At 34.7% G+C, this 16,421-nt stretch overlaps 1 non-coding gene and 1 pseudogene across 1 annotated transcript; both read right to left on the reverse strand.

Moving 5' to 3' along the window:
* Window positions 1–8,249: 8,249 nt before the first annotated feature.
* Window positions 8,250–8,322, reverse strand: TRNAE-CUC. Its single transcript has one exon. It is a non-coding gene; the product is annotated as a tRNA-Glu (tRNA).
* Window positions 8,323–13,793: 5,471 nt separating this feature from the next.
* On the reverse strand, window positions 13,794–15,987 carry LOC117918139 (annotated as a pseudogene).
* Window positions 15,988–16,421: the final 434 nt, after the last annotated feature.

Here is a 16,421-nt window from a genome sequence, read left to right on the forward strand (position 1 = left end):
TCTAATGGCATCGAGATCCACCCTGAGTCGAGACGCATTATCGAGGACTGGCGTTCTAATGGGAGCACATCAGCCCATGGTCTTTACCCTATTCTTGATGTGAAATGGATTAAAACACTGATGATAATGAAAAAGGTTGAGATTGGACAACTCTTAGCCATGGAGGAAAGGCGTTAAGAACAAGTTGGTGGAGGGAGAAGCATGAAAGGGGTATTTATAGAGAAGGAATTTGCATGAGCACGAAATCTTGGTTGGTAGAGAAAATCTTTAAGCTATATTTTGTTGATAGGATAGGAGGATATGGATGTCTTTTTATATCATATCTCATTAAATAAGAAATAAATAGCTTTAAAAAAAATACATATCTTAATGGTGCATATGCAACCCAAATGACGTCATTCAACTTACAGATTGAATAGGATCTTAGGACTACATATATTTGTTGTTAAAATTAGTAATTAACAAGGATCTGCTGAGAATTTTTTTCCCGAATTGATCAAGGCACTATGATGTTTTCAATCAGGTTATGAATGAATCACTTGCCCTTGAGCTTGCTCTTATTCCTCCTAAACTTTTTATATTTGGTATTATCATTCTTCTTCTTAGTAGAAAAACCTAAAGAGCCCTTGACTCCTATATGAAAACCTTTATGATCTATGAGAATCTCCTTATGTAGGGATAACTGGATCCCTTAATACCTTATACCAGGATTAGGTTAGGTACATGAGAAAACTTTCCTAGGCTTTCTAAATACTATGCATAATGGAAATAAGCATAATTTTAAAGAAAATAGATTTAGTTTGTGCAAAAAAAATCATTACCTTCGATTTGGACATTCTTAAATTGATTCATTTCTATGAAAAGTATATTTATAGTCATAGGAAGTCTCATAGATCCATAATCTTCCGTATGACTCTTCCTTGATCTTAGCACATTTTTCGTGGGGGAAAAGAGGGTGGAAGCTATGACTCTCTTTCTCTCTGGAGGTTGAAGACAACTTTATGGAAATCCTAACCCCTAAGAGGTATTTATAAGGTTCCTAATTGGGCTTAAGTGACTAAGCCTATAATGAGCTTGAGTCACTTAATCTAGTCTAAAATGGGTTCTAATTGATTAATTAACCTTATAGGGCCATCTAATTAATCAATTAGCCCAAGTTAGAGACTTTGTTCACTTATCCTTGTGCAACCTTTGTGTAATTACCAAAATACCCTTATGCACAAATGTGAACCTAAGATCAATCCATTATAGACCATGTCATCAAAGTGTATGAACTTGAGTGGGGACCACTGTGACCCATGGGACAATATTGGCTCCTTCATAATCTAATTCTGAAGTTGATTGAACATTCCACTATAGAGAATCAACTACACTCCAATAGCTATATAAATAACAACAAGACACTAAGTGTTTTCATTACTTGCTATCCATTATGTTTAGTCTCCACATGAGCTAGTGTTTTTAGTCCAACAAAGTGAAAATTATCAGCCTCTTAAGATTACCTCTATTATCCTTGAGTTACAAATCTTCCTATTATGTGTTCAACCGACATGTCTTAGCCCTCAAAGAGCATATCTCAAGTTCTACTTAAGGAATTGCTATGACTATAGTTTACATGAACACACCTCCTTAGGATCACCCAAGGGGATACTCTATCTCAATTTCATGAGATATCATGGTGCCTCTATTGAGAATACCTATTAATACTAGCTTTTATCAACAATGACTCAATCCATGGAGAATATAGGATCAACTTATGATCCCGTAGGTCAAAGTCACTACTAATTTTAGCACAAGCTCAATATTCTCTCAAGGTTGAGAGACAATACAATGAAACAACTTGATGAAATTATGATTACTTGATAGCCTTAAGTCATAGCTCATCATAGGTCTTATCTAATGTGTAACCGTACACACTAGTGCACTAACCATGGGAAACCCATTCCGATGGCCAAGACTAGTCATCCCTCTAATTAGAAGGTAGTTCACTATAACCTTTAATGGGTTGCCTAAGCCCATGAATTGATTGTGAATAGGTTATCTACTTGCAAGGAACTTGTGACGTGGATCTTCTATGCAACTCATAATGCACTGAAGTCATGAACAATACAATAGATAAAAGCTAGAATGCTTATAAGGTATAATGCATGTAATTAGGATAGATAAAAATAAACTTAAAATTATTATTAAATAATAAAATCCACAAGTTCATTACATCATGTCATGCTTTTAAGGGCTTTATCCTAACATCTTAGTCATCTCAAACAAATCTAGTAAGGTCTCTAAGATCATATAAAACTTGGCATTCATAATAGTCCTAAGGGAAACTTTTCTAGTTGACATGCCCTTATCATCAAACCCTTGTAGACTAAAAAAGGAATATCAAAGTCCTTGGTAAAAGACATGTGTTGCTATTATAAGACATTATCCAAAGATCCAAGTATGAGACACTTGGTCTTTTGATTTGTCTAATGCTACCTTTAATAAACCACTTTTTCTTCCTGCTAGGTTTGTTCATAAGGAATAGCTAGCTCCACCTAAATTAGCTTTTATGCTTTTAGTTACTAAATCTAGAATAACTTGTTCAGCTTAAAAGATTAGTTGGACTTGGTCTAATAACTAACTGTGAGAAAGCAAGTGATGATAAACATACATTATATCTATAACAAAGAAAACAACCATGTATATAATATAATTAAGCATTCAAGGCAAACAATTGTTTAAAAAAATGTAGAGCTCTTAGAAATACATTTCCTTTTACAAGGTATCATTGTTTTCTAAGAATCAAGCCAATAGTGGGTAGGTTATGACCTTATTACTAGTTATAGACCCTTTCAGATTAATCTCTTTACCTTAACCATGGAAGGTACTTGAGGTAAGATTAACATACCTTAATGTTTAACCCTTGGACTATATAAGTGGGACCGTGGTGGGCGATTCAACCACTTTATATCCAAGTTAAGTGTATAACCATTATCTTTAACATCAATATCACAAAGGGAAGAACCCCATCAGTGGGGTGGTCCTTCCTACTATTGACATATCTAGTCTCATCCAAGCAGAGAGTCCATATCCCTTAATTCTTAAGGTATAATCCACTTATGGAGTGATGATGAACCCAAATCAAGATGGGCTCGATAATAGAGGCCATAGACTTGCCTAGGGCCCTCTCCTACTTAATCTTTTAAATTAATTAAGCGTATTTTAAAACAATAGTAATTACTTTGATGAATACATTATCTTCTTTGAGAATTTCCAAAAATATTTATTTCCTACTTGGAAACCTAATGTAATAGGAGAATGTCGACATGAAAAATTTAAATTTCCATGAGAGTATTTTATCCAAAAATAAATTTTGATAGAATATCTACTCTCAGATTTTAAAATCTATTTTCATAAAAAAATATTTTCCTCTTACATAATTCCAATTAATAAATATTTTATCTAGGAGATATTTTCAAAGAAATTTATTTCCATCAAATTACTAAATATCTTTTGATAATAACCTTTAATGGTAAATTATCTTTAATGAAAATTTTCATACTATTTATTGCTTACTTGAAAACTTTAGTGTAATAAGAAAATAAAAAAATTATTAGATTTTAAAAATCTTAAGAGCACCTTATCCAAGACAGGAACTTTAACTTCTCATATTAAAAAAATCCTCATAATGATTATTTTTCATATTCCTACACCTTTCCAATTTAACAAATATTCTTATAGAATCTAATTTTTATAATAATTTATTCCATTAAAATTACCAAAAAAATTACAACCTTTAGTCATTCCTTAATGGATAAAATGTTTTCTATGAACAACTTCTACAAAAGTTTATTTCCTAAAAGGAATTAAATAGTCTATTTTAAAAAGTACTTTCAAAATATTTTATTCCCAATTAATTCCTAAAACTTCCAAAAAATATTTTGGTAACCCTTCTAATCATAAATTCCTATAATGAGATTTTCCTAAACCTTTATTTATTACCCTAATTGGAACGCTTGTGCTAAATGGAAATTGATCTCAATTTCTTTATCCTTGAACTTTCCTTCTCTAAATTACTTGAATAGGTGGCTTGAGATAGAAAAATTTTCCTATTCTTGTGATCTTTAAGGACTTAATCCCAAGAATATATTGTGTCACTAACAAATCTTTCTCTTGGAATTGAGTAGATAACCAAATCTTAACTTATGATAGTAAACTTAAATCATTTCCAATGAGAATAATATTAACAACATACAAGATTAGAATACCACTATGCCTCTTTACATCTACTTGAAAGACTGATCTTCATTTTGATCAAATTCAAGTTTCTTAATTTCCTAATCAAAAAGCTTGCTCATGAGCGTGATGCTTGCTTTAATCCTTAAATTGATTTTAGCAACTTGCATACTAGATACTCTTGGCATTTTTGCCATGAAACCATCTTGTTGCATCATATAGATGCTCTCATCAAGATAACATTCAAGAATAGTGTCAAGACATCCATTTTTCAGATTTCATAATTGAGATGCACCATAATGGATAAGAGTATTCTAATGTATTTGAGCATGGATACTGACAAAAAGGTTTCCTCACAATCAAAACCAATTTTCTTATTATAATCATTGTCTACAAGCCTAGCCTTATATATCTCAACTTTTCCATCTACTCCTCTTTTCACCCTATGGGTTTTATTTCTTCATGTGCCTCTATTAGATTTTAGACTTTGTTAGAATACATAGATTTTAATTCTGCCTCCATATCTCTTTAACATAGATGATCATCAACATTCATAGCTTCATTATAAATTATGAGATCGGTCTCATGTTCCTTTGGAGTGACCTAGAAAGACTCTCCCAAATACATAAACCTATTTGGTTGTATGATAACCCTCCCACTATGACAAGGCTCTTGTGTACTAGAAGTGTTAGGAATGATTAGTGTTTAAACCTTTAGATCCATAGTTTTTTATGCTATTGTGCGAGTGTCCTATAAAGTTCTCTAGTTTATATCATGTGTTGCTTTATAACTTATCACATAAATTTTTGGAAGACCTAAGGATTAACACAACAAAACAAAACACATTAAAGTGGATAGACATTTCATAAAAGAGAATATAGATAATGGATTGATTTGTACTCCATACGTCTCAACTAATAATCAACTTGCCGATGTACTCAAAGAGAACATAGCAATATGGTATTCCAAGGACTTTTCTTCAAGATGAGAATGAAAGAAGTATACATTCACAAGCTTGAGAGGGAGTGTTAAATGAGTGTTGGAAAACATGATGGATGAAATTCCTAGAATTATGGGATACTAGTTGGGGAATCCCACTGATATAGGAATTTGTCCTTAGGAAGACTTAGAGTTCCACTAATATAAGAGTTTGTTTTTAGGAAGAGTTAGAATCCCCCTAATATAGGAATTTGGTTTTAGGAAGAGTTACCTATTTTAATGAGCTTTGTAATCTTTATATAGGCGCGTGTCAAGGTTTCTTTCAAATAATACTATTGACTCAATTTTTCTCCCAAATCCACATAAACATTAAAATAAGGTTTTATGTGTGATAAGAAAATTGTAAATTTTGTAACACATGCCTCCTTTTTGCATTGGGAACTTTTCCTATAGCGACAATGAACAACTTTCATTTTAGTTGAACAAAAGAGAAAGGGATGATGAAGTTGAGAGAATTGATTTTGGAGGACAACTGATGAGCTAATTTTCCACTGAATTAGTTAAGGGGAATATCAAGATATTAAAAATTTAGGGGGCACATCACCTTTCAAAGGGTTTACAGATAGTGAAATAGATGGCAAATGAGGTACAATTTAGGGTTCTGTATATTTTGCCCTAATAATAATAATAATAATAATAATAATAATAATAATATATACACACACACACAACAACAACTTCTTTTAGTATCTCATGCTTGCCAACAATTTGAATTTAGAGTATACATAATATCCTTACCAAATTTGTTATGTGTACTCATCCCCATGCTATTGATTATTGTGAGAATTAGCATTACTGATTAAAATTATGTCATGCTTGGCCAATCAGATAAACCCTATCAGGATGGAGATGAGGTCAAGAATACCCTGAACCTGTGTCTACACCAAAATCCTTTGCCGGCTACACAAGCTGACCATCAAATTCATATGCATGACACTCTCAGACACAAAATCCAGCCATTAAGGCCATCTGGCCAGCATAAAATTTTGCCAATTACGTACGACATACATGTCATCAGACTGCACCTAATAGGCCATATCAAGCCGTTATCAACGAACCAGCAAGAAATTTGATGGTCAAAATTCAAAGCGAGGCACCAACCTCTATGCACTACTCAAAATAAAAAGAATATGCCAATATGAAACATAAAATGATTGGTTCAAAAGACAACTGACTAAATTAATTCATCATAAACCTTCATATAATAAGAGCTGAGCTAATTAAAACTCACTTTTTAATCTATAGAAAATTAACACTACGACTGATGCTTGAAATATACAGGAATCCCTTAAAGTACATTTTTGATCTTCCAACCCTATAACATAAAGTGCAAAACAAATATGCATGCTAGCTAATTGACCAATATTGGGTTTTCCATGAATGGAAATATTTATTTGTATTTTCTTCTATTCTTCTTATTCAAAACCTCAATCCAAATGTCCAGTTCTAAAACTTAAATGGAATTGAAAATTTGCTGTCCAGGTGATAATTGTTAGAATAACTATGGACTCACACATATTAAGCATAGTTTATGATTAAGTTATTCGTATATATATTTAATTTATATTTGTTATAAAGTATGGGCCACCTTATGTGTGGAGCCTAATGCCATATGTGTCTCAGAAGATGGACCTAAGACACATGTGGCCTAACATTCCAAAGGGTATGGTTCCTAAGGCATAGAGGAAACTAATATATAAGGATTCAGAAGAGGGGGTTTGGTGTTAATTCAACCTATTCTGAAAATACAGATCGTTTCCCTCTCTTGCTTCCAATCATAGAGAGAAAACCTATATGGTGGTTTCTTTCTCTGTCGCCTTAGAAGATCCATACTTCTTCAATATCCATAATAGACTCAAGTTTGTTCGTATTCTGTAAATTGTTAGGCATAATTTTTATATGATTTAACATGCGATTCCTGTTTTATGTTCAATGGAGTTTTCAACAATTGGTATCAGAGCAGAATGTTGAATCATTTAGAAATGCTTGTTGATTCAAATAGACATGATTTTACTCCCATATGGCATATTAGGGCAATGGATCACTTGACAGAATTTGGGAATTTTACAGGATTCATTTTCTGAATTCTACAAAATCATCTTTTTGGTGAGGTTGTTGGGGTTTGGTTTGATCTAAACCCTTATATGGAAATGAAACATACTTCTTTAATTAATAAATAAGAAAAGTTCCCACAATCTTCTAGAAAAATAGAACTGAAAGACCCCATATCCTTCATAATGTGGGGCATTAGTGGAAGGATATTCAATCTCGGAAGTAGTCATATCAAATATAAGTACATGGAAAATGGAATTTCCTTCATATCTGAATACTAAAAAAATGCCCATACCCAATGGAGTAATACTTAACAAATTCCTACCAGCCACCATCCAAGCGCTTCTCTTCAAACCCATGTTATCAGTCTGCTTGAAAGTGAGAAAGAAGTAGCCTGAAGATGCCATTTCTCTAGTCGGAGTGACGCCCATGGTGTTCCTTTCAGCAAACACCCTCTCAGGTTCACACCATTCTGGAGCCGTTTAGGCGGTCGGAGAAGGCGTTGTGGTGTCTTCCTTGCGACGCTGTCTGGAGAAGCGCTATTTAGGCTGTCGGTGAAGGCACTGTGGTATCTTCATTACGATGTCATCTGGAGAGGCACCGTTCTGGCGCCGTATAGGCGGTCGGAGAAGGGATTGTGGCGTCTTCCTTACGATGCCGCCTAGAGAAGCGCTAAAAGTGCCGTTTTGGCGATCGGAGAAGCGCTGTAGATGCCGTCCTTTAGCGTCGTTTAGTGTCCTTGGCTGTTGGGAGCCACTACCGACATCAATTAGATGATGGCGCCGCTACTGGCATCTTTTGGAGTCGAAGAAAGTTGTTGGGGCATGGGGCTCAATGTGGGTGTGTGGGCTAGTTTAAGCCCCTATGGCTTGTCTTGCAATAATATGAGTGGGCATGGACTATTGGGCTGTGAAGGGGAAATTTGGACCATTTTTATAATAAATAAATAAATAATAATAATAATAAATAAATAAAAAAGACGCCCACTATGGGGCTTGAACCCACGACCACAAGGTTGAGAGCCTTGCGCTCAACCAATTGAGCTACGAGACCCTTATACTTGTTTATGATTTTGTACCCTAAAAAATTATGATTTTGATAAATTTCTGTATTCTCTTTTTTGTACCACATTAAATATACGAATTTACCATTTCTTGTTACATTTGTGTTTAATATTTTTAAAATAAATGAGTTATGTATATTTGTTGTCAAAGTAACTTATATTATATAATTTTATTTATTTTGAAATATGTGAACATGTTATTATTATGTAAAATAATCGGCCCAAAGGAAGATTATTTTAATATAATAATAAATAAAGCAATCATGAATGTGTGACATATAAATTTTACCTTGCATGATGTATGTCAGTCCAAAGACAGGCATATTGCTTCGGTGTTATTGGCAATATTTATGAACTAATTTTGTAAAAGAATATCAATTACAAGTTGATATTTTTGTCCAAAGACTGAATATTAATGTTTGTGCTAGGTATCTTGTAATAGGCCTCGATATATATATATATATATATATATGTCAAATTTTTATCCATTTATATATGTATGATATTTTTTGTGACTGATTGTGAGCTTTAATGTTATGGATTCAACATCTTCTATATCTGCTAATGTTAATAGCATTCCCGTGCTTAATGGCACAAACTTCAAGAAATGGAAGGAGCATGTTATAATTGTGCTCAGGTGCATGGATTTGGACTATGCATTAAGAGAAGATCACCCTGCGGACCTTACTAGTGTCAACACTGCTGAGCATAGGGCTACTATGGAAAAATAGGAGTGATCCAATCTCATGAATCTAATGATAATGAACAACTTAATTCCAGAAGCTATAAGGGGTGCAATACTTGAGGAGACCCAAGCTAAGACATTCTTACACCAGATAGCAAACCGATTCGCTGCAAATGAAAAGGTTGAGACAAACACTATTCTTAGTAAACTTGTCTCCATGTGGTACAAAGGAAAAGAGAATATAAGGGAGTACATAATGGAAATGTCCAATCTTGTAACTAGACTCAAGGCACTAAAGTTATAGTTATTAGAAGACATACTTGTGCACTTGGTCTTGATCTCTCTGCCTACACAATTTAGTCCATTCAAGATTAGTTACAACACATAAAAAGAAAAATGGACTCTGAATGAGCTTATTGCTTAGTGTGTACAAGAGGAGGAGAGATTGAAATAAGAGAAGATAGAAAGTGCTTACTTGGCTTCCACATCTCAGGGATTTGGTACCAGCAAGAAAAGAAAGAGGGACAATAAAGGAAAATAAATTGTATTTTCTAGGACATCTAAGCAAAAGGTGCAGAAGAAACAAGATAAGGAGATCACTTATTTCTTGTGCAAGAAGGCTGGTCATATGAAGAAGACATGTACCAAATACGCCAATTGGCGTGAAAAGAAAGGTACACTTCTCAATCTTGTTTGTTCAAAAATTAATTTAACTATAGTGCCTATTGACACTTGGTGGATAGATACGAGTGTAACTACTCACATAAGTGTCACGATGTAGGGTTGCCTAAGGAGACGAATGCCAACTGATAGTGAAAGATACATCTATGTGGGAAATGGCAACAAGACTGCAGTGAAGTCTATTGGTATTTTTAGATTGCAGTTAGATTCTGGATGTACTTTGAATTTAGAGGAGACTTTTGTGGTATCATCGTTTAGACGAAATTTAATTTCTGTTTCATGTTTGGAAAAATATGGATATTTTTTGTTCATTTAGAAATGGAATGGTTAGTCTTTATCTAAATTCAAGTGTTATTGGTACTGGTAGTCTAACAGATAAGTTATACAAATTGAACATAAAGGCCTTTAATGGTAATAAAACCTTGCATTCAAGTAATTGTGGCATTAAGCGAAAATTAACAAAGGAGAATTCATTGATGCTATGGCATAAGCGTTTAGGTCATATTTCAAATCAACCTATTCAAAGGCTTGTGTCAGAAGGAATTCTTGATCCACTTGATTTGTCAAACTTTCAAGTCTGTATAAAGTGTATTAAGGGTAAACAAACAAATGTGAAGAAAAAGGATGCCAATAGGTGCGGTGACGTCTTGGAATTGGTACATACGGACATTTGTGGTCCATTTCCTACCCCTTTTTGGAATGAACAACAATATTTTATCACTTTCATTAATGATTACTCACACTATGGCTATCTTTATTTGATTCATGAGAAGTCTCAATCATTGGATGTGCTGAAGAATTTTAAAGTTGAAGTTGAAAAGAAAAAAATAAAAGCCGTTAGATTTGACCGTGGAGGTGAATATTATGGTAGATATGACAGATCCGGCAACGTCCAGGGCCATTCGCCAAATATTTGATGGAGTGTGGTATCGTTCCTCAGTACACCATGCCAGGGACTCCAAGCCAAAATGGAAGGCGAAACCGTACTCTTAAGGATATGGTAAGAAGTATGATTAGTCATTCCACCTTGCCAGAATCACTTTAGGGCGAAGCTGTCAAAACTATAGTTTATATTTTGAACAGAGTCCCAAGCAAAGCAGTAGCCAAAACCCCATATGAGTTATGGACTAGCAAGAAACCTAGTATAAGGCATTTGCATGTCAGGGGTTGTCTAGCTGAGGCTAGGCCTTACAAACCAAATGAAAAGAAATTGGACTCTAGAACTGTGAGCTGCTACTTTGTAGGGTATTCTGAAAGGTCGAGAGGTTTCAAGTTTTATGACCCCTCAACTAGGTCTTTCTTTGAAATGGGCAATGCTAAGTTCATTAAGGATGTTGAGTTAAGTGGGAGAGAGCCATTCAGAAAGGTGGTATTTGAAGAGGAATCTGTTAGTATTCCTATCATTGCAACTGGACATGGTCATATTATAATAGATGACACTATCCAGAATGTACAACCAATAACAGAGATTGAAGACACACCTGAAATTCCTCCTTCTCAAGTTGAGGAACTAGTTCAAGTTCATGAAGAGGTAACTCAACAACCTTAAGAACCTCAAGTACAAGTGCCACTAAGGAGATCCACTAGAGAAAGGAGAAGTACAATTTCAAATGATTATGTTGTATATCTCCAGGAACATGAGTTTGACATGGGTCTGGAAGATGATCCAATTTTAGTTAGTCAAGTCAAACAAAGTTCTGACTCTGAAAAGTGGATAGAAGCTATGAAAGATGAGATGAAATCAATGAAAGACAATGGTGTTTAGGACCTAGTAGAGTTGCCTGAAGGTGTAAAACTGATTGGCTGTAAATGGATTTTTAAGACCAAGCGGGATGCAAAAGGCAACATTGTTAGGTATAAGACACGCCTAGTCGCAAAAGGTTTCACTCAAAAAGAAGACATTGATTATAAGGAGACCTTTTCACCAGTTTCATCAAAGGACTCCTTTAGAATCATCATGGCACTTGTGGCTCATTATGATTTAGAGTTGCATCAAATGGACATTAAAACTACATTTCTTAATGGTAACATTGATGAGACAATATACATGGTACAACCAGAGAACTCTGAGTGTAATGATTCAAAGCAACTTGTATGCAAATTAAAAAGGTCTATATATAGTTTAAAGCAGGCATCCCGACAATGGTACCAAAAGTTTGATCAAGTGATTATTTTATTTGGTTTTAAGGAGAACACAGCTGATCAATGTATATATCTCAAGTTCAGTGGGAGCAAATTCATTATCTTGGTGCTATATGTGGATGATATTCTACTTGCAAGTAGTGATGTGGAACTTTTGCATAAAACCAAACGATTTTTATCTTGTAAATTTGACATGAAGGATCTTGGTAATGCATCTTTTGTGCTGGGTATATAGATCTATAGGGATCGTTCAAGAGGTATACTTGGGCTATCACAAAAGTACTACATCGATAAGGTGTTAAGTAGGTTTGGCATGAGCAATTGTGCACCAGGGGACACACCTATGGCAAAAGGTGATAAATTCAGTTTGCACCAATGTCCGAAAAATGAACTTGAGAGGAAGGATATGGAAAGGTTTCCCTATGCCTCGGCAGTAGGAAGTCTCATGTATGCACAAGTTTGTAGGCGTCCAGATATTGCGTACATTGTTGGAATGTTGGGCAGATATTTGAGTAACCCAGGTATGGATCACTAGAAAAAGGCAAAACAGGTTATGCGGTATTTACAAAGAACTAAAGATTACATGCTCACATATCGAAGATCCAGTCATTTAGAGATAGTGGGATATTCGAACTCTGATTTCGTGGGATATCTTGATAGTAGGAGATCCACTTCAGGCTACGTCTTCATGTTAGCTGGAGGAGCAATTTCATGGAAAAGTGTTAAACAAACACTTATTGCTTCTTCCATTATGGAGGCAGAATTCATAGCCTGCTATGAGGCATCAAACCATGGGATATGGCTACGGAATTTTATCACAGAATTTTGAATTGTTGATAGGATTGAGAAACCATTGAGAATCAATTGTGATAATAAGGCTATAGAATTGTATTCTAAGAACAATCGAAGTTTGTCAAAGTCTAAACACATTAACATCAAGTTCTTGGTTGTGAAAGAAAGAGTTCAGAGTCTTCAAGTATCAATTGAACACATAAGCACAAACTCCATGATTGTGGATCTACTCACTAAGGGTTTGCCACCCAAAGTATATCATGAGCATGTCACACATATGAGTGTTGTACATATTAATGATGTGCTAGTAGTATAGTGGGAGTTTGTATTTAGTTTTTGTGTTTGTTTTCTTGATGTATTGTTATGTTTGTGTTATCTGTATAGACCTTGGTTCTAAAGACTATTGTATTTGAATACTCTGAATTAAAATGATAACTTTCAAAAGCAATTTAGCATCAAGTGTTGAAAGTGGAATTTGACTATTTTTAGTCATAAAGTAGGACTAATTGGAAATAGACATATTAAAGATCACATTCTATGTAATTTCCATGCTACACATCCATACTTGATCCAGTTGCTAATTTTGTTAATGTTGTGATCATTGATGGGTCTAGTTATAATTATGATTAACAAAGGCTGTTTTAATCTAGTGTTAGCATAATTAGTAGACCGGATTGTTAAAGGATATTTAGATAGGATAGCAAAGATGAACTCAATAAAGTATTATCATGAACATTGTTCGGTAATTTATGTGGTCCAAGTGGGAGATTATTAGAATAACTATGGACTCACACATATTAAGCATAGTTTATGATTAAGTTATTTGTATATATATTTAATTTATATTTGTTATAAAGCATGGGCCACCTTATGTGTAGAGCCCAATGCCATATGTGTCTCAGATGATGGGCTTAAGACACATGTGATCCAACATTCCAAAGGGTATGGTCCCTGAGGCATAGAAGAAACTAATATATAAGGATTCAAAAGAGGGGGTTTGGTGTTAATTCAACCTATTTTGAAAATATAGATCATTTCCCTCTCTTGCCTCCCATCACAGAGAGAAAACCTATAAGGTGGTTTCTTCCTCTATCGCCTTAGAAGATCCATACTTCTTCAACATCCATAATGGACTCAGGTTTTTTCCTATTTTGTAAATTGTCAGGCAGAAATTTTATATGATTTAACATGCGATTCCTGTTTAATATTCAATGGAGTTTTCAACAATAATATCATTTTTGGATCAAACTGAGCTTTCCTATCTTCAAAAGTCCTCCATTTCGGGCTGAAATGATTCATCTAATCTTCCTTGGTTGTGTAGCGGGAAAGGTACCGCTTAATCTTGATACCAGCTTTATCAAAACTGGATTATTTCTTAGTTTTGATTCTCCAAGGGTTCCAAGTCATTAGCCCCACTTGAATGCAACAATCCTATAGTGTAGAATATATCTTCATCTGGTATAACTGTAGACGTCCTATCATCCCACCTGCCATGTATATAAAACTTTCAGTCACATATGTTATTCAGATTTGAGAGCAAAGTTAAAATCAATAATCTATTTCTACATTAAACAAGATAGCTTGGTGGTTCAGAATTTTCACTTGTTTCGGATCATTAGATAGACGACGAGTGGTCCAGTGGTCTAGTTTATTTTAGGGAGAATGTCCCTAAAGACACCTGAGTTGAAGTATGAGATACGGGATCTCAGAACAAAGAGATTCATCCATGGATGAGGAACATCCCACAATCCTTTTGCTTGAAGATTTAGCTTTCTGCTATGAACTCAGTTTAGAAAATCTACTAAGGAGACATCTTTTGTGAAAACAAAACCTAGGAAGGAAATTCAAGCCTTTAAGCAGCTCCTGGAGTTCCTATAAGACAATAATTCTCAAGTCAAGTATGACCTAGTATATATGTGCTTAACCTAGCAGATATATACATGTATAGGTAATGGGAATAACAGAAATTCATCAGCTATATATGTACCACATCAACTATATGGCGATCATAATACTTGACCACTGCAAGGCAGTAGATGATTCCATTCTTAGATATTAGTGAAGATATTCTTAGGTATTCAGAAGGTGAGAAAGAGGATATCCAATTATTAAGAGGACTATTTTGCATGAAGAATGAACCTTCTAAATAGTCCAATCCATTGATTGAAATAAAATGTTCTTAGTCTCTAGAAAATGTGGAGAAGTCATGGTAAAACATATGTATCTATTTTACCTACAATCAAATTGGCCATACTAATTAAATGAGGAACACGAGTAAAAGGGTTTTCCAAAGTATTGCTCTTGCCTTGTTTCAGTTACATATATATATTAGTCATATATCATCTACTGGGTTCATTTGCTTTACCCTTACTCTTTTTTGTGCTGGTTTTAGAGCGATCCTTGCTCTTGTTATAATCTTAAACTGCCCGAGACCTCCTAGAACCATAAAAAATAGCTCGGAGTTTGTGTATTTGGAACAAGTCACAAGTTTCCCTTTACCTGAATCAAACAAAATGCTCACTTCATCAAGAAAATGAAGCAAACTCTAAACATTTGATGCTTGCAGGTAATTAATAGATCTCTTGAATGGAAATTTTTGTCCCACATTTGAAACTAATTTCATGCAACCATTTGATTAAAATTTCTGATAATTTTTAAAGGCATTTGGTACCTAAGGCACATCTTCTATCCATACAATGAGAATGAGAAGGAGGATAAGGGTAAATATTATACTAGTAAGAACATCCATTTCATAGACGTTGCTGATTTAAGGACCATGGTGGAATGTCTGGTTGCTAATTCCGACATTAGAGAGTGCACCACCAATTGTTAGGTACAAATAGTCAATCCACGACACTTGTGCAAGTCCATGTTTGTGCATAGCTTGCAACACATTAATCCATAGCTGCTCACTCCCAGCACCAGCATAGGAACCTGATATCGGATTCTTGGTAACCCTGATTCCACTTCCACGACTGCAGTTATTTAACGATCTCATCTCCACCACAACCCCATGAGAAGCCATGGCTTGTCCGTAGAGGGAATGGCCTTGGCCCCTGGAGGCTATGTTAAAAGGAAAGGAACGATTATAAGAGAACTTGACTAGAGATGCAATATCTTCTATGGAAGAAGGATAAAGAACTGTAACTGGATTTGGTGGATGAACAAGTTTGCCAAAATCCCTAGAGGCCATTCTAGTGGCATTAGGATCCACCTTGAGTCGAGACACAATATCGAGGGACTGGAGTTCATTTGGGAGCACATCAGGCCATGGTCTTAACCCTATGTTTGATGTTAAATAGCTTAAAACACTGATGATGATGAAAGAGGTTGAGATTGGACAACTCCTAGCCATGGAAGAAAGGTGTAAAGAAGAAGTTGGTGGAGGGAGAAGCAGGAAAGAAGGTATTTATAGAGTACAAATTTGCATGAAAACTAGCATGAAATCTTGGTTTGCAGAGAAGACCTTTGGTATTTGGCTTGAAACCGAAGTCGAGGCCTAGCATGTATGTTTTTTTAAAAGAAACGCAATGCTGACCATTGGGATTCCATTCCCATTCATTAAAATACCATGACTTTCACGTTAAAAATAAATGAATCGTGACTTGTGGCACATTATGGATGTAATCAAGGATAAAAATATCAGTACTTTAATTTTGTGGATATATTGGATATATTGGAGATATATCGACGGATATTTTGACACAAAATATTGATTGACCTAAAATTGATCGAAACTTATAAAAATATAAAAAAAAAACTCTTGAAAATGAAATTAGAAGTATAATA

Source organism: Vitis riparia, chromosome 7 (genome assembly GCF_004353265.1).
Source record: "Vitis riparia cultivar Riparia Gloire de Montpellier isolate 1030 chromosome 7, EGFV_Vit.rip_1.0, whole genome shotgun sequence".
Lineage (NCBI taxonomy): Eukaryota > Viridiplantae > Streptophyta > Magnoliopsida > Vitales > Vitaceae > Vitis > Vitis riparia.